This window comes from Cajanus cajan, chromosome 9 (genome assembly GCF_000230855.2).
Source record: "Cajanus cajan strain Asha chromosome 9, NIPB_CcT2T_4, whole genome shotgun sequence".
NCBI lineage: Eukaryota > Viridiplantae > Streptophyta > Magnoliopsida > Fabales > Fabaceae > Cajanus > Cajanus cajan.
In genome coordinates, this window is record NC_138525.1 from 7815416 (window position 1) to 7825433 (window position 10018).

Sequence of the window (10018 nt, forward strand, 5' to 3'; positions counted from 1 at the left end):
AAATGGGGAACACACTCCATAGAAATATTTTCTCCAACTCTTTTCTAGTGCTCTCAATGATGATCCTTTCTTTGCTTTTGCGTTTCGCTGCTTAGCTGTGTTTTGACTCGGTCAAACCTCTAACGCATGCAACTGCAATATGTAAAACGTTTCATATATATTACTTTCATCTAACACACAATCATAATTACACCATGCATGCACGATAAAGTTGTTGAATATTGATCTTATCGACACGAATATTGTCAAAGCCAAACAAATTTGTTTGATAAATTTGGGATGTTATTATATTACTAGACATGTGATGATTAATGTATACATTTTCACACCGTTTAAAAGTGTGGTGTTTGTATATTTAATGTTAAACTTCTAATCATTCAGTGTTATCAAATGCTACATGACCAAGGTTGTGCTCTACTTGTATTTAGAAGTTGTTATGGTGAGATAAAGTCATGGTTTCCAAAATATTTTCCTCTGCAATAACAGAGCAAATATTTATGGACGTCATTATCAATAATTGGAGGGGATTTGAACAAATACAATACTATATCTAAGGGATGAGTTTCTGGTTTTTGTCTGATTCCATCACCTAATGATTGAGTATAATTAATATTAGAATAGATTTTGTGCCCCCTTGTTGGAACTCTCTAAAAACATTGAAATCTCAAATATCGATTTCTTTTAGTTTTAGTTAAGAAACCTTCCAACCTAACCAAATTGAAATCTTGGCTGATAAATAAACAGAATTTTAACGTTTCTGTAGTTTCTAGTAGAATTTAAAGTGTCATGAAATGATGTATTCATTTAATCATTAGCATTTTGTTAGCCTACATTCAATAAATGATGTTGGGCAAATAGCCATGAAGAAGAGCCTCTAGTTTCACATACCCACAAAATGCAGACAACAATTTAGGAATTGATAATCTTTGTTTGTTATCGAGCACATTGAAAAAAAAATTCAAACAAGGAAAAATAATTAAATTCTTCCTCTTACTTGTTGTCCACTCAAATTGGTATTTTCCTTGCAATCCCAACATAAGATTTTGTTGTTTGCTTGCTGCATATTCTACTAAGTTGATTACACAAAGGCCAATTACAAGTAATGAAACATATCTTCTCAAATATTTGATAACCGAGTCTGAGCCTTCCTACAATGAACCATAAAGGGAAGACAGTGACCGTTTTCCTCTTTTTCTGTGACTTGTTATGATATGATGCATATTCATCACCACGCTCTTATCACGGAGCAATCCGTAGTGGCAACTGTCTCACCCTTTTGACAAAAAAATGGTAAAACATAAGCAGAAAGCAATGAGAAGCTTCCTAAAAGCATGGCAGGTTTCATCTTACGGGGTTGATCAATCATGGAAAACATTTTTCACGTTGTTTTATGCAGGATTCTAAAGCAAAGGTGGTTTTTTTTATTTATTTCCTGGTTTGAAAATTGAAATATTTCTTCATAAAGAATATGGAACTGCATTATTAGACTTTGGTACGTACAAACCCTATGGATTGTAAGAAGCGACAATTGCAATAAAAGAATGACCCACATTATTTTTCATCTGACATTTTCAATTGATCTTAGAAGAACAAAATAATGATGGTTTCCTTACTGCATGATCCTTATTTCCTTGCACATAAATATTTAAAAGAAATGAGAGTTGTTTTTTTTTATCATAGCTTAGTGCAAATCATCTTTTCAGCAAGAAAGCAATATCTGCTATAAAGGAAATTTTAAAGTTTGATATCTGCATTTGACCATCTGAGTGAAAATCAACTTTTTAGGGAAGAAAGCAATATCTAACATAGAAGATATATTTGAATTTGTGATCTTCCTTTGACTATGCACTGTCTAATTCATTGAACAGGAGAACAAATCCCACTTAGTGGGTTAAAAACAATAGAAGAGGGCAAAAGTTTGGATTTGGAGGGTCAAAGTAAACACTAAAACTAGAAGTCCACACTAAGTTTCCTACGCTCTTGGACAAGGCCTACACTACACATAGTAATGTATCATTCAACAAAAGTGTTTCAGAACCTGGAGTATCAATTGATCTATAATCCAGTTATCCTTGTGATGCCACTAATCAAGTTAATTGCACTTAGAAAAATAATAGCACGAAATTGCTATGATTTTAATTGCCTTATTTTTGTCAGCAACAACCAGAACCAAATCCCACAAAACACGATCATATCTTTTGAACATTGGTCTAGTGACTCCTCCACTCTGCATGTTCAAGAAAAAAAAAAGCTTTCATGAAATTGTTCTTTCTCTCTCTCTCTCTCTCTCCCCAATTAGGGCAAGATGTTCCTTAACAGCATGCTGCTACACATACAATCAATTATTAATTATCTCTGCCAATATGATACTGTATTTTTCTCCTCCTTCCTTGAGCCAGCATTTAAGAATAGTGGGAATTACATGATATGCTGAAACCTTGTTCTTGAAATGGGGAACAAGGAACATTTCCTATCAAATTATTTTCAAGCTTTTTTCCGCTTGATAGTGTAAAAATTTTACGTTGATTTTTTAATCTAACCACTGTATGTTAGATTCTTCTTTTATTGGTAAGTCATCATCATACTAATTTGCATAGCATGTAACCAAAGAATAAGATTCTGAAATTGTAAAAATTGAACGTGCTACATAACATAAGCTTAATTTGTGAAATGTGATAATAGTTCCGTTGAACTACACTGGTTTATCCATACACTATGTCTGCTTTCACTATTGCTTAATTTATGGACAAATTGTGTTTCCAACACCATCTCCGAAGTCCAAACTAAAAGTCGGAACTTTTGGGTTGTTTTCCCTTAAATTTCCTCGCTGAAGCATCAAGTTAATAATATTGTTTTGTTGTTTTATGAATAAACCACACGCCACACAACACATCACAAAGTATAAGAAAGAGAAACAAAGGTTTGTTATGTGGTGCATGTTCCTAGGACTCATGTTTAATATACTACAGTACCGTGTTATGTGACGTTTTGGCCCATCCAATATCATGGTATTAGCTCAATGATTGGACCAAAGAGAAACTCCAATTGAGAAATTGTTAAAATCCTTTGGTGAATTTTTTTTATCAATTGTCACATGGATCAATGAATACAAGAACAACGTTAAACTCGGGAGCGGCGCAGGATTCCATAATCCATAGGTCGATTAATCTTTTGAACCAATTTAAAATCGTGCATTAATTTTCCAAGAATGTTAAATTTGTTGGCTTCTGCACTATTGCAACAATGGACTTGGATGCATCAAGCAAAATTTTCCTAATGCAACAGTGCCATTGTCTTGTGCTTTAATCGTGGTTTTTAAGTGTTAACAATCAAAAGAACCTTTTCATTGTGTGTTGCAAAGTTTGTGCCAGACCTTGAAACTCAGAAGTCAGAAACTGTTTCCATGAAATCATTTTTTCTGGTTCTCAATGTTCTTATCAGTCATTTATTATCAACGGCATCAATAAATGAAATTGTTCACAATTCTCTCAGACCAAAGCCACTTTCTAGCTTAATAGATAACCCTTTACTTACCACAAAACATCGAACAAACTATAAAATTCTCATACTTCTAAGTTCTAATTAAAGTATTCTCAAAGTTACTTTACATCCACTCAAATGTAGAATTTTTTTTTACTTGATTTTCTCGCAGGATGCATATTTCCACTAGCTTGCAAAACTATATAAACACCAATAGTGAATATAAGGAAACATGTCTCACTTACAAATGATTGTTCACAGCAAGTTTAGTCTACCTACCCTGAACCAAAAAATGGAAAATGTACAAGGATCCGTTAACCTCTTTTTCTGCGATGATGCATTAATGATCAACATCCGGTTTACATCATGGAGGACTTCACATGGTGTGTTATGGTGACTAGTGAAATACAACCTTAACAAACAAGCATTGCTCTGGAAGCATGCCATATGCTTTGCTGTGTTGAAATGTTTGGTCCTTGATCTTCATTTTTCATATTTGTTTTATGTTTTCTTCTAAATGTTCCACTCTTTATATTTCAATTTGCCCTTTTACACGACTATGAAGAATTTGTTGTTCGTCAAATGGGGAACAACGACTTCTACACTGAATTCTAAAGATCTTAGTTTGGGGTTTGTTTTTCTATTAAGTATTAAAGTATAAACTGATCTAATGAGTCAAAACTTATAAAATGGATGCAACAAAATGTTTCACGTTAGGTCCATGTATGCACATGAAAAGCTGCCACCCAAATCCTACCCTCTGTATTTTGTTGTGGCTAGGCCTTAGGCCTAACATATATTCTGTAATTTATGAATACATTTCAATTTGTCCTATTGTCATATGGTCCAAGGAAAAAACTATTGATACAGCAAAGACAAAGGTTAGTTAAAACTGCATACCACGTTGATACAATCTTTATATTATGAATCTAGTTGGGTTTAACAAAGGGGACCTATGTTCAAGAGGGACAAGAAGAAGTGCTTCCAACAACTTAAAGATATTTTGATTCCGGAAGTGATCTATGATTATAATCTAATTTTATGATACAATGATTGTTATGAAAATATGACTGTAGAAGAATCTGTGTCCCTTGTTGATTTATTATAAAGATCATGCATTTGATCAAAGTCCACAAACCCCTTTACTTAATCATGCAACACCATAAAGGCTAGAGAAGAGCAAAACTAGAATAACCTCATGTTACACTATTAATTACAATGGCCTAGGAGACATCAATTATCACCTATGCTAGCTTGTTTAGGCAACATTCATGTTGCTTATAAACTTCACCTTCATGAAAATCCTAGTAGATAGGAACGTGTTCGAGTTCGGCATTGACATTAAAAAGCTAGTACTTCTATACAATGGATTTAGACTATGAATTCTAGCCTTCTAGGGGACCATAGAAAACCGAGGATGAAAAAACTTTTTCACGTTTGAGACAAGGGACAAGCCATTTTTTTTCTAGTACGGTAGTACGCATGTGCTGACAATGAACAGAGTCATTCATCTTCATGGTGATGAATTATGTAACTGTGTAATGATGTTAAGAAACCTAGGAGGTTAATTTTACGTTAAATGTGACTTATTGGCCAATTTTCGTAGCTGAGGTCCCCCCAATACACATCACGTGCATGTTTGCAAGCAACAGGAAACGTGTAAATATGAGATTGTGCTCCCTTGAAACTCATTGTGCAGATTACTTAGCAAAGTTGTGATGTCATAGTGATGAAGATTGGGTCTTGTTACACCTTCGTGTGTTACCATTGCTCTTTTTATGGCGGATAAATATAGATTTTAGTTCTAGGCCTTGGTTTCTTTTCTTTATTTTTTCTTTTCTCTTCTTATCACCAAAATAATAGAGTTGTGTTGGACACAAGTCCACCATCTTTTGTAAGATTATCTCATACAATTGCTTGTATGATTTTATACCAGTCAAATATACATGATTTTTTTTTCTTCTTGGTTGTGTCAAATATCACATGTGCCCATGTGAAGATTGTCCAAATTATGCCACAGACCAATCAACCTTCAGAAAATATATTTTTTCCCTCTAATAAAATGTGCAAAAATTTGAGAGGAAATTTGGATATAGACCACCGATTTGAATGTCAGAAAAACGTAGACTACTACTAATCCAATTACATACACACACACATAATATATATATATATATATATATATATATATATTTTACTATGTCAGAAAAATGTGCATATATTTCCCATCCAAAAGCAGTCATATAAATATTGGGGTTACGCAAGAAAGGCAACTTGTTCACGTGCAATCATGTGTAAATAATTAATTATATTATTCTTTTTAAATGTTAAATTTTGCACATATATTCTTCCTCTCCTCAGTCTAATCTAAGGCAGAAAGAGTTAAAATAAATAATTTCACAGGAGACTTTCATACCAAAGAAATAAAATAAAAATCTGAAATACACAAAGCACTTTGACCAATGGAACTAATGATAGTTTTTCAAAGTTAAATAGTAACTCAATTTCTTTCTCCTGTATCCTTTATCACTTTACCCTCAATTTTTTCTCTCTAGTTTCTAAGCCCTGCATGGCTTCACTAGCAAATCATAAACTTTGAATACATGAGCCTTCACTCTTCACCCACCCACGTTCCACAGTCACGCATGCATTCCGGCTTCCAAGCTCCTCCTATGTAAGTGGGGAAGATGGAAGCTAGGATTAGACATCATTGAATTTTGGAGACAGAAATTAATTTTCTATAAGTAGGAAAATTAATCAGTGTGTTGACTAAGGTATTAGTTCAACTCGTGTCGTTCACTTTGGAACGAAGAATTATTTTTGTCCACTAAGCTTTTAATTAAGAAAAGAAAAAAAAGAATGTTAAGAGTTATTGGACCCTCGCAGGGCTCTGGCATAGTGGCATGGATCAAATCGGAAGCGGCAGCCTGATTCCCGAATGCTGGGCCCTTATTTTTAATTTAGCCCAAATTAAAGCCGGAGCAGTTGCTTTTGCTCTATTACAGTTAAACTGACAGAAAAATAATACCGTATTATCTACTAGCTGCTATCAATGCTAGACGAGCCTCATTCTAAGAAATACAATTATTGACGACGAACTATGTTGGACTTTGTCGGTGATGAGTCTCATTCACGCCACTAACAAATTCTTTGAGTTTAAGAGTGGTTTATAAGAGTTTAAGATCAAAACAAGGTACACCTTCATGTATGTAAGATTAAAGTCAATTACCAAATTTTTAAATTTTTTTGATGGAATTATGAATTATTTACCTTTTTAGTATACCGCATGGAAAGATATAAAATACCATATAATAAATCGAATTTGATCTTAGCTAGTCAGAGACTAACCCCTCCATACAAGTTTCATTTTTTTAATAAATATATAATATTTTAATATAAAATTATTTGAAAAAAAATCACTAAAAAATTATGAAAAATATTTGATAAATATATAGTAAGCAAAAATGTATAATTTTAAGAGATTTTTATTATTTGTAAACTTTAACTAATGTATTATACTATTTGAAGTTAAGTATTTAAATAATTAGAAAGTAAGGATAAAAGTTTGGCCCTCATCTAATATATTTCTGGATCAGTCCCCATAACTAATTAATAGGAGCAGAAAAAACTTAATTACCTATATATGTTACTCTCGAAATTAGGTACCACAATGTGTCTCATGATTCTTAGGATCGTGAACTAATTAAAGACTTGTTAGTTTGAGAGGTTTTTTTTTTTATTCTTGCAAATATTTACAAAATTGTGAGTTTATTTTTTCTTTGTTTTATTCTTAAAGATTTATAGTTTTATACAACAAATAATTAAAATATGAAAAAATGACAACAATACTTTATGAGAAAAATGAAAATAAAAACAGGATGATGTTTGGAGATAAGAAATATAAGAGACAGGTCTATGTTAGTCATAATTTATAACTTTTTCTGGCTCCTTTTTGAAAATAAAAAATTTAAATGATTCTTCTTATAAGGGGTGAAAAAATCTGAATCAATGAAAAACATGTGATCCATATTAAAAATTCAATTTGTTTTGTGAAAAAATTTGAACAGATTTACTTTATAAAATTAATTTGATTATCCTATTCATTTTTATAAAATAGATTAATTCAATTCACTTCAAATTTTTAAAGAAAAAATATATATGAATATAAAGTGAATAAATACATTATAGTGAATCAATCTAGTCTTAAGAAAAACTAATCCATATTTAAAAATAAATAAAAAACTGAACCAATATACTTTATAAAAAATAAATAAGTTAATCAACTCAATTTTACAAAATAGATCCGTTCAAATTTTTAAAAAATTGGATTTATAAACACACCTAATTTTTCTGGTTGAAATATGGCTTGCATTTTTGGGTAGGGGAAGAATTGGCGGTTATTTTGCGTTTTTGGCTGTAAAATCCTGGCGAAAGGTAGGGAATATCTCTCTGTTTATATTGCGAACTTTGTGGCACACGTTTCTCATTTTGGTTGGCTGTTTCCTTCTAAACTGTGATTTTACTTCCAAGATATATACATGGTGATGAGAGATCTCGATCGAAACTGCAACTAAAATACAAACTAATAAGACACTTACCTGAATGATGATCAAAATCACTCGTACAACTTACTGACACTCGGAGCTGGTCGTGTCAATTTTGATCATACATCTGAAGCAACAAAGTAGTCAGAACTCAATTATGAATGCCAACAAATACCACAAGAAAGAACCACCTTTATCATGTACCAGAAATGATACATAAATTAACAAAAGAAATTAATAATCCTATATAACTCTTGTGAATTTGATTTTAAGTAAAGATGAGAAATCATTCCTCTTATTTATATTTTTTTAGAGGATTAGATAAATATACATGTAAACATCATTTTAATTTTCATCATATTTGCATGGCATCTATCATTAGTTAAATATGTTTCGTGCATGTGATCCGCAGTCACATTATTAGCTATGTATAGGATCTCTTCCTCTGCCTCATCTTTGGCTGACATCAAAATTTCAAACTACAATGGAGAGAAAGAAAGATTTTCTGCTGCGAAGGAAATGTTCCAAACAGGAAAGGCTATGGAGGGTGTTCTTTTACGGTTTTACCCCAAGAACAAGAGCCCCACACAAGTACGAGGGTGGTAGGATGGTGTCATTTGTCAATGCAAACTCAGATTTTAGTACCACGTTACTGTTACACGTATTCCCCCCACAAGTACTTATATACAAATCAATGCCAGCCTCAATGGAGCTGATATGATTTCTTTTGGCATGAACACGATTACCTAAAAATTCTTCATCATATAATTCACCCTCATCTGCAACCGGCTAGTGCAGAGGCTACTTTTTCTCTCCCTTTTGTGCATTCCAACTATCATAACACCCAAGTTTGTGTTGGGTTAAGTTAAAATGAAGCATCATATGTATATATGTTTATGTTATTACTTTTACTTTTACGTGCTTGAGAAATTATGCTAATGGAAACTAAATTTACTCTAAACTTGGACATTGATATATGCATGTACCCGAGAACCTGGATATTACATATCTTCAAGAAAGCTTTGTCCAACCACAAGGATATATAGCTACTTGTTTTTGAACTTTGTTTTGTTATGCCTAGCCAGCTAATTGATGCCATGTAAGCAGAAACTTAAAACCCAATATATTTCAGTCTGCATACAGCATATAATAATATGATGTTGAAACTTGAAAGTATTGTTCATGTCATATGCTAGTCTAAAAGCATATGGTACCTTGTGGTTAACATGTTTTGGCATATAATGTCAATGCATAAAGTAAAAGGGTAATATGTCATTTCCATACCTTCTCACGATATACTATTTTTTTGTAATAATAAGGAGGGATAAAGAAGGGAAGAAAGTCAGATAGATGAATGAAAATATTGTGGAAATATCATTAGTTAAAAATAAAATACGACCAATAGTTACGAGCTGTGATTGAACATAAACGTTCAACAAAGGAATTGATCGATTGCCCTTCTTGAATCACTTCGCTTACACGATTATATGGCTAAGTTTAGGACTCGGTATATACATGATTACCATCTATACCCTCTTAACATTAATTTATCCATTTCATAATTAGAGATGTCAAAATTGACTAAACTTAATATCTCGAACCAAACTCCTTATTCAAATAACTAAAAAATGGTCCGATCAATTGATTAGGATGAATAAATAAAAAATAAGGTTTGAAAGATAATAGATCTATTTAATTTAATAATTATTTTTAAAATACATATAAAAAGATAAAATTATCTTATTTAACACAATTCAACTAGCCAGCAAAAATATAGTCATTCTAATAAAAGTTGGACCAGACTCAAACTAATTCAATTTTACACTTTGATATATTAGATTAGAGTAAGTTAGACAAGGTTAATCCCTTTTGACCGTTCTATAATATAGGATTAGAGATAAATATAAGTCAGACTTTAAATAGAAATTTATAATTTAATTTATTTAAAATTTGACTTAACCTGATCTATTTAATAAAAAGGTTAATTTAAACTT